The sequence below is a fragment of the Pipistrellus hanaki genome (assembly GCF_964339955.1).
Source record: "Pipistrellus hanaki genome assembly, chromosome: 4".
NCBI lineage: Eukaryota > Metazoa > Chordata > Mammalia > Chiroptera > Vespertilionidae > Pipistrellus > Pipistrellus hanaki.
The window spans coordinates 40,052,333-40,067,905 of NC_140506.1; positions in this window are offsets into that span (position 1 = coordinate 40,052,333).

Sequence of the window (15,573 nt, forward strand, 5' to 3'; positions counted from 1 at the left end):
AGTCCTGTGTGGGAATACTTGCTGAGTCAAACTGGGACATCTGATTCACTCCACGAAGAACACTAATTGGGTGTTGTTTAGTCCTGGCTATGCTAGCCCATAACTGAGGCACTGGAGACATGAGACCACGTGTGCATGTGCTTGTGTGTACACACATAGTTCTATGTGACTCAAGATCAGCTTCCAATTGCTTATTGGAATGCTAAATTAAATGCATTTTCTGAAAAGTTGGGTGTTTACCAAATTTTATATAAAGCCATAAGGATTTAAAGTATTTTCTTCAATTTCTAGACAATGTGTCCAAATATTTGATTTAGAAAATATGGTTATCAAATATATACAATGATGCTACTGACCCACCATCAGTACATCAGTAGGCACATACTTTTTGCAAACTCCTAGTGATAATCCATCCAATTTACTCATCTTGGAATAATAAATGAATCAGTTAGATGTCTGGCTAGATCTTGCAATATGTGTCTACCACAGTGGGTTGGTACTCAGTTTTGGCCCCTACAGGAATAATCTGGGTCAAAGAGGGAAAGTGATACACTGAAAAGTTGGGAAATAGTATGATGCACATACCTCTCATGTAGGACAGAGATTCTAAAAGAAATCAGTGTGTTCAGAGGGAAGACGGGGGTAAAGGGGGGGTATGAGATCAACCAAAGGATTTGTATGAATACTGTGCATTACCAATGGACACAGACACACAAAAAAAGAAAAGAAAGAAGTGCAATCACAATACTATACCTCAATTTCCCCATCTCTGAAGTGTTTATCACTCTTTTCTATAAAAGTGTTTCCATAATCTGATTCTTTAAATTAGGGGTGTCGAACTCAATCAGAGAAGGGGCCAAAATCTAAAATCCAGCCTAAATCGCGGGCCGAATGGTTTACTGAACAGTCATAAACTGACAATGTCATAAACTGACAGCGGAGTGCAGTGATGACAGCGCGGTGCGGGCCACATTGCAAGGCCTGGCGGGCTGGATTTGGCCCGCGGGCCTTGTGTTTGACACATGTGCTTTAAATAGACAATTTGTGTTCTCATGTGATTGATTTGTAGATAAATAGAAAAAGAACTTTTAATTAGCCAGAATAGTTTAATAAACATATAAACACCTAGACCTGATACTTCAGGTTTTAAATCTAATGCTACATTCATCAATTTAACAAATAATTATTTTCTTACAAAGGGTAAAGTGGAGTGGATGAAGAAAAATTAATTTTTTTAATAGTCTACTATGAGTTGTGCATTTTACACCAGTACCTTACATCCACTTCATGACAAATGCTATACGTAGTCCTAATTTACTAATGAGAAGGAAATGGAGATTCGAAGAAATTAATAACTAGCCTTAGGTCACAGCATCAGTAGTCAGCAGAGCTAGAATTTGAAATATTGGTGACTGCAAAATTCAGGCTCTTTTCAAAAAACTCTGAGCTGCCTCTCTTTAGTGTCCCAGTTGAGTTGTTATTTCCCAGATGGGGAAAAAAAATGTAAATAAAATAAATAAAACCAAGGAAAGGTAGTGAGAATATCCCTATATTATCCAAGTTTACCTTGTTCCTTCCTGGCAGCTCAGATAACCATAGAATCCCTGGTGATTCTAATCATTTGAAGATGAATGCATAAGGTGTGAAAGGTACCTGCATTGAAGAGCTAACTGATCAGCTAATCTTTCCAACATGTAGTGCCCGCCCGGCAGCCTCCGCAGCAGTGTGCCAGGGAAAATGAAATTTAAAGGAGGGAAGTACCGCGCTCCTTTTTTTTTTTTTTTTTTTTTTTTAGAAAGGGTGAAGAAGATCACCCTTTATTTTTTTTAAATTAAAAAAAAATTTTTTATTATTGATTTTGTACAGAGATAGAGAGTTAGAAACATCGATGAGAGAGAGTCATCGATCAGCTGCCTCTTGCACACTCCCCACTGGGATGTGCCCGCAACCAAGGCACATGCCCTTGACCGGAATCGAACCCGGGACCCTTCAGTTCCCAACCCGACGCTCTATCCATTGAGCCAAACCGGTCTCGGCACCATGCTCCTTTTATTGGAGCAGAAACATAAAAGAGGAGGTCAAGCAAAACACATCTGAACATTCATTTGGAATTACTTCTCTTCTAACTTAAGGTAGAGCCTTGGATCACATGGTAAATTAGCAATTTGGGTACTTTCAGGCATTGTAACTTCCTCTCCTTTTGTAGATAACAGTCTGAGACTAACTCTCCCCAATATTTAGCCTCAGCATTTTTTAGCCTTTTAAGTGACCTTTGAACCTGATGCTTGTGGTTTGCCAAGTCTTCCACTTTCCTTTTCCTTAGTTTCCTTGCTGCTCTGGCAGACCTTAGTTAACAGTCCCGAGTAAAGTCTGCCTCACCATGTTAGCAAGAGTTTTCCTGCACTGCTCATGCTGGCCTTGCCTTCCTGTTGTCTCACTGTGTGCACAGCTCCTTTCAACCATTATAAGCGGTTTGTGGTGTTATTTCTGTTCCTCAGGCTCTGCATGAAATTGTTCCATGTGCAGTATGGTGCTTCAAACACCAAAAGTGTTTAATAAATTAGCTGTTAATTCTTCTAGGGATAAACATAACTCTGACAGTTTGCTACAAGATTGGGCAATGTGGTGGCTAAAAACCCCTGAAGGGGAAAAACAAAACAAAACAAAAAAACAAACAAACAAACAAAAAAAAACTACCAGAGGCTTTGTCAGTGACTTGTGGGAGCAGAGAAATATCAACCATCTCCTTGCAGGTTGGATTGTTCGGGAAGCAGATTCTAGGACGATAGTGAATATGCAGGAGGGTTATCAGGAAGCACTCTTGGGGTCAGGGAGGGAAGGAAGGAAGATTGGGAAGAGACATAACTGGGTTGCAGAGCAGTTATAAGACCTAGGCAGACCCCATAAGGGACACTGAAGCCACAATAATCCTTCAGAGACTTCCCAAATCAGAGCAAGGAGACAAGACCTTTACACCTCCTCTCACCCTGTTGACCAGTTACTACGTGTGGGCTGCTCCTACAAGGGGCATCTCTCTTCAGCTGAAATAATTCCCAGAGGAGGCAGACAGCTGAGGTCTATCTGCTGGCAGCACTCCCAGAAATTGGGGGACTATGTCTTTCTGTTCTGAAAGGGGATCTGGGAGGCAGAGCACAGTGTCAAACAGATCTCTGCAAAGATGTAAGGATATTGAGGCTAGAAAGACCTAGTCTAGACCCTATTTTAAACTTCCATGTCTGTGTTCACAACCTGCTTTTGAGTCTTCGATAGGTTCGCTCTTGCCCATGTAATAAAGTATAAACTCTTGTCCTGGCATCCCAGCTCCACTATGAACTTTTCTTTCTTTCATTGCTTTGCAACCCCCAAAATATCAGAATTACTTCTTGGCTCGTGTTTGTTCCTCTGCATGAAAGCATCTACCCTGGAAGACAACACTTCCCTTCCCATCTTGTCCTTCATTGACTCCTCACCCCAACCTTGGCTACTGGTTTCCCCCACAGCACACACAGGCTGTCCCATCTGCTCTGGATGGCGGTGTATCTAGGAGATGTGTGTATCTTACTCTACCTGTGAGCAAACTCCTTGAAGCCAGAAACTATCTTTATGACACTCAGCATAGGGTCTGGTACATAACAGTCGTCCAAAATATATTTACTTCTCAAAACCTGGCTCAGGTCAGCTGTGTAGGAGAGGAAGAAAAATATTTGTTTCTTAAAAATGCTCATGAATGGGCCTCACTTAGCTCTCTTCACATATGGGTGCACTGCTCCAGTGAGAACTCCACTCACACAGCTCAGCAGACAAAAGAAAAACGAGGAAAAGCAAAGGATGGAGTCCCTGCTCACATGTACTCCTCACTCACCGCATACTCCAGAACAGGAAACAAAGACTTCCTGCCCATTCGATGGCATTATGTTTGTGGAAGCTTATCCACAGGCATGCAGAATGGCATGCACAGAGAATGAGTTCATCATATGAACTCATTAGTTTGGTTAAAATTGAGTTCAAGTAAAGCAGAAATTTTTGAAGAGTCAACAAAATTTCAAAATTCACCGTCATTTCCTGAAAGTAGAGTCTGGTAAAATTGGCTTATCACCTCACTTTTAATGCACATATGTGATTTCCTGCTTAACGGCATTTCCCACAGGGATGAGAAAGAAATACTTTACAACCAGGGAAGTTTTATAAGAGGGATTATCTCTAGTTCCTGAATAAGAAGCCTTCTCCCTCCAGGCACACCTGCAGCTCCTAATAACTGGCTTACGCAACTCTCCTCTCTACTTGGATCGAAATTGGCAAGAAATATTGTATATGTCTCAAAAAAAAAAAAAAAAAGTGAAGTTTTAATTTTTTCTGCATTTACTGGTTCTGGAAACTGGTTCCCTCTAGTTTACCAGCATGGAAGGGTGGGTTTGCAGGGAGCAATTAGGGATAAGATAGCCAAAGAAACACAGAGTCGGTTGAAAAATGAAATCTGTGTCTGGCTCTCTCTATGAATTATGACTATTCAAGAGGGGGGAAATCTGAACCTTTGCCAAGAGCCTGGTGTGGAAAGGGACAGCTGGAGTTTTCTGCGAGGGGTTACAATGCATTGCTTGTTCCATCAGGGAGGAAGGGGATCACTTACCACAGCGACTCACACATCCACGTGATGCTAGCCCATCTCTACCTCATGCGGCATTTTCTTCAAAGGAAAAGAACTAGCTATTTCAGGAAGGTCAATGAGGACTTTCGGGTGCAGACACGCTGACCTTCCTGGTAGAGATTTGTAGCCTGTGTGGTGTATGGACTCAGTTTCTATGGATGCCTTCATTGTGCTGTAAGTTTTATACAGCATGTATTGTTGCCACTGCCAACCCTAATTCCAATTCCTTTGCAGTCTTGAGAAACTCTAACCAAATAAAAGAGAACCTCATTGTGTTATTGTTTGGTCAGGGCGCAAATAACGTTTTGAAAGAGAATGTGAACAAATGCATAAACGTGGCACAAAGTGGGATCTTTCAATGGGACTCTCAAATATAAATGTCTTAAACAGAAAAATACAAACGAGGGAGGAAGAATGGGAACCAGAGGCTGTCACTGCCGTGTTATGCCCCTGGATTGGTGATCACACAGGCCTGTCTGTCCACTTACCAGCCTTGAGAATGGTGCTACCCGGTGTGGCTAAAACCTCCAGGTCAATGCAGACACAATGGGAGAGTGGCATCTTTTCCTAAACTAGATGGAAACAAACAGACACATTTTTAAAGGCGAAACATGTTCAATGAATGAGGATCAGTTTATTGTATGCATTCAGGGTTAACTTCCTAGAGTCCCAAAATGATTGAAGGGTCAGACTCCACTTTGCTGATGGAGCACATCAGGATATACTAATTTAAAAAGTTATCACACACACAAAAGGTATCACATATTTGACTTGCTTTAGTCTCATGTTAAAATAGATACTCATAATGCTCATGAAGAGAAAAAATAGAGCCTGATACATTTAAACCAACTCTGAAGTGTTTGGGTGGTTCCTCAATCAAAGGAGAGTGGATTCCAGCATTCCCGGTAACAACCTCCTAGCAAGCAGCTAGCTGGAGGTAGCACTTGGCTTTTTTAACAGTGGGACATACACCAGTGCTTGTGTCTTCTGGGGACACAGCCTCAGCTATGATGCTGCACTCATGGCCTAGGGGTCGTTCAAATTCAAGGGCAACTCTGAGCCATAGCAATAGAGAGCAGGCCCCTCGCTTGCTACTGGGAACCCCTCACTCACATATTTAGACCTCTGGCAATGTGGTAAGACTTCAGCAGAGAGAAGAAACTATGGTTGATGTGAAGTGTTTTCCAATAGGGCTCCAGTTGCCTGAAAGATTTTATGTCATTTAAAATGTCTGTAGGCAGGCATATGAAATAAAAAATAATTATTTTCTCTCCAGGATTTTATAAAATTGCTTAATGCTCATATTAATGATAAAAGACCTGAAATAAAATAAGAGGAGCCCATGTCATAGTTTAAAGTGTTTGCTCAGATTACATATTAATGTTTTAGGAGGCAGGTCATTACCATTTCTATTAAAGAGATCCCTTTCTACTTCATTTACCAGTTTGCTTCTTTATTATCTCACTGACTAAAGGAATTTGTTTAACATTTTTTTCACTGAGCTTTCATCTTTGTTCAAATTGTATTCTATAATATCTTATATAAAGGTACATATTTTTATAATATATTTTTATTGATTTCAGAGAGGAAGAGAAAGAGAAACATCAATAATGAGAGAGAATCATCGATTGGCTGCCTCCAGCACGCCCCCTACTAGGGATCCAGCCCGCAACTGGAGCATGTGCCCTTGGCTGGAATTGAACCTGGTACCCTTTATTCCACAGGCTAATGCTCTATCCACTGAGCAAAACCAGCCAGAGCAAGAGTACATATTTCTTAGAATTGGTAATGCTTGTAATCTTTTAAAATGTCATGCAAAGAAAATAAAAGGCAGTCCTTAGTAGTTGATTGAAGAACTATAATTTAAATCATAATTCTTTTTCTTTATCATTTTAGTTTTTAAATGTGGTAAAATATTCTTAATATATTAATACATTTACCATCTTAACCATTTTTAAGTACAGAGCTCAGTATTGTTGAGTATACGTCATATTGTTGTACAACCAATTTCCAAGATGTTTTCATCTTGCAAAACTAAAACTCTGTGCTCATGAAACAACTTCCTATTCCTTCTTACAGCCAGCCCCTGGCAACCACCCTTCTACTCTTTGTTTCTATAAATTTGACTAGTAAATACCCCATATTAGTGGAATCCCTTGTGACTGGCTTATTTCATGTAGCATAATGTCCTTGGGGTTCATCCATGTTGTAACATGCGTTAGCATTTTCTGCCTTTTTAAGGTTGAATAATATTCCCTTATATAGATAGACCACATTTTGTTTTTCTGTTCATCTGCTGTTGGACATTTGAGTTGCTTCCACCTTTTGGCTATGTGAATAATGCTCCTATGAACTTAAGTATACAAATATCTGAGTCCTAGCTTTCAATTATTTTGGATATATATCCAGAAATGGAATTGGTGAATCATTTGGTAATTCTATTTTAGTTTTTTAAGGAACTACCATACTGTTTTCCATAGCAACTCATCATTTTATATTCCCACCAACAGCACACAAACATTTTAATATTTCCTCACCAACATGTCATTTTTCCCCTCTTTCTGGTAGTAGCCATTCTGATGAAAGTGAAGTCATTTTAATTGACATTTTTCTGATGATTAGTGATGTTGAATATTTTCTCATCTGCTTGATGACCATTTATATATCCTCTTTAGAGAAATTTCTATTCAATTCCTTTACCTATTTTTTAATCAGGTTATTTGTTGTCAAATTGTAGGAGTTCTTTATATATCCCGTATATTAATTCCTTATCAGATATATAATTTGCAGTTTTTTTCTCTCACTCTATAGGTTGCCTTTATATTCTGTTGATTGTGTTTTTTGATGCACGGACATTTTTAATTTTGATGTAATCTAATTTATTTATTTTTACATTTGTTACTGCAGCCACAGTTGATATTTGTATGTTGTGTAGAAATTAATCAGTATTATATATCTATAGTTGAATTTAATGCTGTTCCCATTTGGCAATAGTTTCTAGAAATTGTTCCAAGTTTTTCAACTTTATGGACAAAACAATGACTCCATCTTTTTAAAGGGTTGAGTTGATGAAAATATAGAGATTAAAGTATATATAGAGGGCAAAATTTTTTGTCCAGCCAAATTTATGCTGCTCATTTTTTTTCCAGTGACAGACTAAATGGACATTTTTATTACCATATATTTTACCTCTCCCAAGCACACTAAAAAGAAAGAAATTACACTTTTAACATACAATCAGAAGTCTATGCCTTCAGACCCAACAGGGAAAAGCAAGAGCTATTGTTCCTCTCAGTAACTACAATTAACACAACCTGCCTTTCTCTAAAATCCAAATCTTTTGATCTACATTGAGACTAAACAGGAGTTTCTTTGTATAGTCCTAGAGGCCCTGAATGATGAGAAGCTATTGCTGGGGAATAAAATATTAAAGAAGTTCTTTTTGTGTTAAGAGAGTTACTGCTCAACATTTGTGCAAGCTACCTCATTTTAGTGAAAATACTACTGTAGAATTGTAGTTTCTGGATGGCAAATATGTTCATAAAATATTAAAAAAAAAAAAAAAAAAACACAAACTTATTTGCACTTACAGGAGAAAGGAAACAAGAAACACAAATATCTGTTATTCTTTCCAAACCTTCAAATCTCCTTTTGATTTTTCCCCCCTCCATTTTATTGTTATGTGTTGAAGTAATAAATCTACAATGTGGGGCATTTTTGTTGTTGTTCTTTGTAAACCTGTATTTAAGCAATAATAAGTATTTTATTTTATTTTTTTCTGTGATAACCTAACAGCTACTAAAATGGATAAAAGTTTAGTGTCCAAAAGTATCTTCATTATTCTCTGTTATTCATAACAGATGGGTTTTGACAGGTCAAATCTGATTTTGGTCTTCGCAGAACATTTAAGATCTCAAGGTTATCTCAGACTTTGTGGCCCTTTACCACTTTTGATTCTCAATATAATGAGAGAGAATGCATTCATGCTTTTTCTGGATACCACCGCCCCCCCCCCCCCCCCCCCCGCCCCGGGATGTGAGATTTATAAGGATGACCATGGGTCACCTTCTCGAGGTGAACACCTGATTAGATGATACCTGTATGGCCCTTCCTGTGAATATTTGACAACTTATTAAAAATAAATTGTGCTTATTACATTCCAAGAAATATTCTTCTATTTTTTGTTACTTTGATATCAATATTGCTTTTACATTTTGTAATGGAAGAATACATTGTTTTGGTGAGAAAATTTGGAAATAAAGTGGAAATAAAAGAAATGATGAAAAATTAAAGAGAAAGAAAGGGGAATGATTTCAAGGAGGGAGTAGAGAAGAGAAAAAAAAGTAAAACAAATCTACTAGTTTTATACAGCTTTGGAATTTGTACTGCAATGATTATTCAAATGACTTTACACATCAGGATAGTAAAGTGGGAAGAGTTAATTAATTGAGAACTCAAGCTGAAGGAGCCTTTGAGAAAACTCTATCTAATTTAGCTCCACAACTAGAAAAAGGGAAATATTGCACTGAAAATGATTTCCCAAGTTCTTCCTGGTAGTTATTAGCAGAACTGGAATTAGATACAATGACCTAGGCAGTACTATTAAGTGACAAAAGGAGGGGTTATCAAAATTCTGAGATTAAGCAAACTCAAAATATCATGAAGACCAATCTCCATAAAGCATGCATTCTAAATCGTGTTTTTGCAATCTAGTCCATCATGCCTTTGGTGCCATGCAACACAATGGAGCTGCTTCAGGGACCATTAGAAAAGGGTCAGGAAACAGGATGGGCTCAGCCACAGTGGCAAATCTCTTCACTTTGTTTAGTTTCAATTTTCTCATGAGTTGAACAGATGACTTCTAACATCTTTTCCAGGTCAGAAAATAAATTTCTAGGAATATATCCTCTTTCAAGTTCACATGTAACACCCCATATAATCAGCCCCAGAGCACTTTTCCCAGAGCAGTATTTGCCTAGTATATCTCATCAGCATTAGGCCTGTCTTCTAACAGGTTGCTAGTTGCTCCATTCACTTTGAAGTAAAGCATTTTGCATTCCTGATCCTGCCAAGCAACATTGTTTAAATTGCTCAATGGAAGAGATTTTTGGAGGGTTCTTTGTGTATGTTTTCTTGGGGGGAAAAGGGGGGAGTTTGTTTTATTTTCTTTTTTCTTTTTGTTTTCTGTTTAAATTCTCAACAGAGAACAAAGAAAAGGGCATTCGAAGATCACACATTTCACAGCTCCTGTGCTGGGTTTGGAACATCATTCTAGAGAGAACAGGTCTCTTCTGCAGCCTGAAAATCTTAAAAGCAACTCTTACATTTACACAGCATGAAGTTAATGCCAATCACTGTGTAAAGACCCTCAGAAATAGGCCTGATTTATTAAAGAACAAAATAATGAAAACAGATGTAAGACTTTTTTAAAACAGTAGAACATGCTCTACAAATGGATAAATGAATAGATTATCATAAGAGCTCATGTACTGGTAACTGAGGAGGGTGAGCGTGTATTCTGCGAACACTGGGACAGGCCTGATCACTCCTGTTACCCCAGTGTAACTATTAATAGCACCTCCTTTCATTCTACAAGTGTCCTTATTGGGACATGAAATAGCATGGTCACCACTCAAATAAGCCACACTAGTGAAAGGAATTCTTCCCCATCCCAGGAGTGGAGTGGTCAGCAAGGCTTCCTTCCAAGATACCTTGAAAGGCCAATGCAAGAGCATTGCCGCCTACATATCCATTACAGCCAAGTTTAATGTCCCACCTCGGTTGCAGCTGACCTCATCCCTATCTTGTCCCACCTGAGAACGAATTCCCAATGGCAGCATCTTCAGAACCACGGGCCGTGACACTGGAGGAGAGACTTTTTTTTGTTGAGAAACATTGCCTTTCTACAGCGTAGGTCCATATTCTCCCCTTTTGGGGAGAAAACTAGGCTCCTCAAAGATAAGAGTTGGGGGAGAGTGTGTAACTATTAACATGCACCATATGCTAATACTTACAAGAAGGGACAGCTTTGTGCTAGACAACAACAAAAAATTAAAAGCTGACTTGTGATCAAGAGAAATGGGCTGTCAATCCACTGTGTGTTTTTATAAACATGAGGCATAACACATTTTCAAATTTTTTTATGGATCAGTGACTGGGGAGTGGGGATGGTTCTTGCTAAGCAAGACAGTGCTTGTAGCATCATCACTCATATGGAAAGTCAGATTAGCACATCTGGGCTTTTCCAGGAAGTGCTGAGTGTCTCATAACACAGAGAAACACATGTGGGTGAGCCGGGCAGCGTTTGTTCCCTGTGAACCCAGACACATCCTGGAGGGTCGAACGGAAAAGGGATGAACTGTCCACAGGAGGCATGTTTATTCTGCAAACACTTGCTATGGTGGTTGGTTTTATTTTTAATTTTTTGGAAGGATATGGTAAATAAACTGTAATGATTCATTTTTGCTTTATAACAAATAAAGTTTCTCTAACTAGGCAGATGTCTCAGCAATAGGCAATAATCATCCATATCAAGTGTGTCCTAGGAAAACAGCATGAAGGCCTTGCTTAATAACCTGTAATTATGTGCACAAGAGAAAAAAAAAATCATTTTTTTGTTTTGTTTTGTTTTCCTGCAGAAAATATTATTTAGAAATTTTAAGTGACTATATCTTACTTTAGGATAGTTTTTTAAATTGAAGAATTAATAAAGTGTTTCAAGACCTTTCAAAGTAACAAAATCATAGTAAAAAAATCACTTCTTCATAGGGCAGCAAATATTAAGGCTATAATTAATGTCATGAATATTTAAGTAGAAGAAAAACAAGTCATTTATTATGAAAATATTTTAGTAAACTTAGACTTAGTTTTTCTGGAAACACCATTCCATATCTATCTTTTTTATACTATCTAAATTTTTTGTTTCCTCTTCTTTTTAAGAAGTTTCTTATCAGCAATCTTCCCAAAACCATGTCTTCCTATTAATGTTCCTTTGATGACTTTTATGTAAAGCTTTCCTTAATCATCCTGGGAGCCATTTCACCTAACCTCTGAACACTTATAAAGATCATGGAAGGAGCTAGATTGAACTAAATCACATATATTTTCAACTCATGGTGGATTCCGTTCCCACAGTAGTTATTTGTCCCAGTGTTCCCAGGGAATTTCCAAAAGATATACAACAAAGAGATCCACAGAGGAGGCTTGAGTGTTGGTGTATAACATTGGCATTATATCTGCACAGGCCTCCATAGGGAATGAAATTTGCTTTCTGCCTAAAAATATGTTTCCTAATGTTAATTTTCCCCCTCAACATTTCATCGTATCTATCTTTATATCCATTGCATTATTTATTCAAACATATTTATTGATCTTAACTCTGTATCTTTAGTTGACTGAGGAGAAGAAAATGGTCCAAGTGATCCTTGGGAGCTTCTTCATCATGGAAATGATTTCAATCTTTGAGGTGTTTTTTTTGTTTGTTTGTTTTTTAATTTTTCTTTCAATTTTTTGTCTTTTTGTCCCTTAAGGATAGTATTCCAAGTAGGAGGCTCTTAAATGACACTCTGAATGAGGTTCACTCCTCTTCTCACTTTTTAAACTTTCTGGTTTATCAAGAAAACCTAGCCTGGCTGCTGTGGTTCAGTGGCTGAGCTTCGACCTATGAACCAAGAGGTCACAGTTCGATTCCTGGTCAGGGCACATGCCTGGGTTGTAGACTTCGTCCCCAGGGCAGGGGCGTGCAGGAGGCAGCAGATCAATGATTCTCTCTCATCATTGATGTTTCTATCTCCCGCTTCCTCTTCTGAAATAAATAAAAATATTTTTTAGAAAATAGAAGAAAAAAACCTAGAAGTGGGCAGGGGGCGGGGGAGGGGGCAGGAGAGAGGAAAACACTGAATTAGAGTGAAGGGGCATCTGAGGAACACAAGTGGCAATCTTACAGCACTAGTGTCCTCCTGCATCAATTTCTCTTGTTTAGAAGAGGGATCAGGAAGATTTGATCTCAGGAAGATTATTAGAACATCATGCTGCTGTAAAATCCTTCTCCGCTGTATAACTATCTGTAAAATAGATGCAGTCTTTGTCCTTTAAGCCAAAATAGCATTTTTACTTTTAATCTCTGTCCTGGATTTAGTCTTACTTTACTTGAAGTAAAATAAAAATCATGTCCAGTTTTCTCACACATCAGGTTTCTTCATATGTGAAGACATTTGCTTTCTTCCTTCAGAGCAATGATCTGATTATTGTCCTTTTAAAAAAATAATGTCTCTGAGGGCTAGGGTCACCAGTATTTACATTCTGTTTATTTGGATTCTATCCCTCTGAGAAAATGGTAAATCCTTTCAGTGTGCCAGCAGAAAGGGCGTGCTTATATATAAAAGCAGACACATCTTTGGTTTTTGACAAATAATTTTGCATCTGGTTCAAACAAGGATTTCTCCATAATCCATCAATTGATTCTACAACACAGTAAATCTGATTCAGTTGTTCAGTTGACAGGAATGGGTTTAAATTCTTTTAAGTTTTATTGTAAAGGAAAGAACTCAGCCTCCAGGAATACCATTTTAGAAATCAAAGGTTAATTCCTTTTCAGAATTAAAATCACTTAATTCTTTCTCCTACCTTGTTCTTTTTAACCATTCCACAGCTATTATACAGCTTCATTAAGCAATTGCTAGTCTCAGTATATAACAGTGAGGAGCTATTTAAGTAGAAACCAAAATGAAACAACCTAATACTTCAATATCCATATGAAATTCATGCATGGGCAGGGGGTTTTAGGAGGGGAGTGTTCCTCAGCCCAGCCTGCAATGATACCAGCATCCCTCACCCCAGCCTCTAGCCAGAGGCTCCTCCCTTCCCTCTGCACAGCCTCTGGGAAGATGCTTGTGCTGGGGCCTCCTCAGGGCCCTGGCCCAGGATATCCGGCAGCTCGGATACTCGGGTGCGGGCTGTCTGGGGATTGCCGGGAGTGAGGTCCCCACTTCCAGAGAGGGGGCCATTCCCCCTTCTCTGAAAAGGGGCCTCTGGGGAAGCTGGGTATGGGTCCTGGACCCAGATCCCTCCGGCACTCGTTCCCCAGCCAGGCTGCTTGGGCTCCCAGATACTGCTTCCCTGTTTGCGTGATGTGCATCAGCTTCCGTGGGACCCTCACTTCAGGAGTTGCCCCTTGGGGACTGTACTACTTGCAAGCACATGGAGGGGGGTGACTGCGGTGGCAGCAATTTGATGTCTATAGCATGCCCACCAAACCCTCCACCCCCTGCCTTGGTACCACGCTGGCTGCATCCACATGGCGGGCAGGAGTCTTCCAGGCTGTGACTGGGGGCTGCAGGCAGAGGACCCTGGCACCCATAGGGCTCCCTCAATGTCAGGAACTGGGAAGATCCATTTTTCTAGGTCCTTCCCTCCCTCTGCACAGCTGTGAGCCCAGAGTTGCTGGCCCTGGCCTCAGTCCAGAGGCTCCTTCCTTCCCTCCCTTCAGGCAGCAGGGCAAGGATGCTGGGCTCTGGCCAGAGGACCCTCCCCTCCCTCCGTGACCAAGGAGCGGACTCTGGGTTCATGTTGCTGGAGCAGTGCCACCAGCATCTGCCCTGGCTGCTATGGGCACCACTATTTTTGTTGTGGAGTGACAGTTAATTTGCATATTACTCTTTTATTAGATAGGATAATGATTATCACCTCATTTTGATAATCTGCCACCTTGAATATTAAATGCGCAATACTCATAATTTTCTTCAACTCAATTCTGTATTCATTTGCTATGCTTAAAGTTATCCTTGATTAATAAATAAACCCCAGTAGAAAATGGGAGATACTAAGCAGTACTGGAAAGACATTTTCCTAGAGATTGCCATTTTCATTGTTCTTATGTTGCATTGATGGGAAAAAAAGAAAGCTTCCTATTTTCTTCATCTAAAGAAAAGTTCTTTGTTTTTAAATTTCTAAAACTAAAGTTCCTTGTAATATCAGGATTACTGAATCTTTTTATCAGATTTACACAGAGAAGCATAAAAACAGTGACATTTTTTGCATTTTTTACAAAACCTTTTGCAGAAATTTTCTCCTTACCAATTTGATTATGATGCATCTTGGTATAATTTCATCACATTTCTTGTGCTTGAGGGTTACTTTCTTGGATCTGTGAGATTATAGTTTCATCAGTTTAAACAATTTTCCTCAATTATGTCTTCAAATATGTTTATAGTTCACCCTCTCCTTTGGTAAATCTAATAACATGTATACATGGTCACCTGAAATTATCCCACAGATCACTGATATTCTGTTCTTTTTTCTTGTTTAGATTTTAATCTTTCACTTGCAGCTATCTTTCATCAGTGTCAATTACAGGTTAATTCCTAATAATTGAATTATATCTTAATTATTTTCTTGCTTCTTTGAATACCTTCAGATGCCAGGCACCATGAACTGTACCTTATTGGATGCTGGATGTTTTTGTGTACCTACAAGTATTCTTGAGCTTTGTTCTAGTGTTAAGACAGTTTGTTCCTACTGAGGTTGTTTTAAGTTTTGTTTGCAGAACCATGGCAGCATTTACTGTGGGATTAACTTTTCCAGGATTGTTGTGAGATTCTCATGGATGGTGTCTGGGTGTTAGGCTCTCTCCTCTAACTGTTGGAAACAGGCTCTATTTCTGCCTCAGTGTGAGTTCTGAGCATTGTTGCCCTAATTCTTTCAGGAGGTTCTCTTCCTCCCCCAGGTGTAGGTAGTTTCTTCCCACATGTGCATGTGCCCTAAGTAGCACTCAGCTGAACGCTCCTCTGCAGAAGGAGTTGTCTGTGAAGCTTTCTGCCCGCTGGTGCTCCGCCATCTCCAGTTATCTTGACTTCCCCAGAATCACAACTGTCTCCTCAACTCATGAGCTCACTCGGCCCTCCATGGCTGCCGGCTTCTTTGCTGCGGCC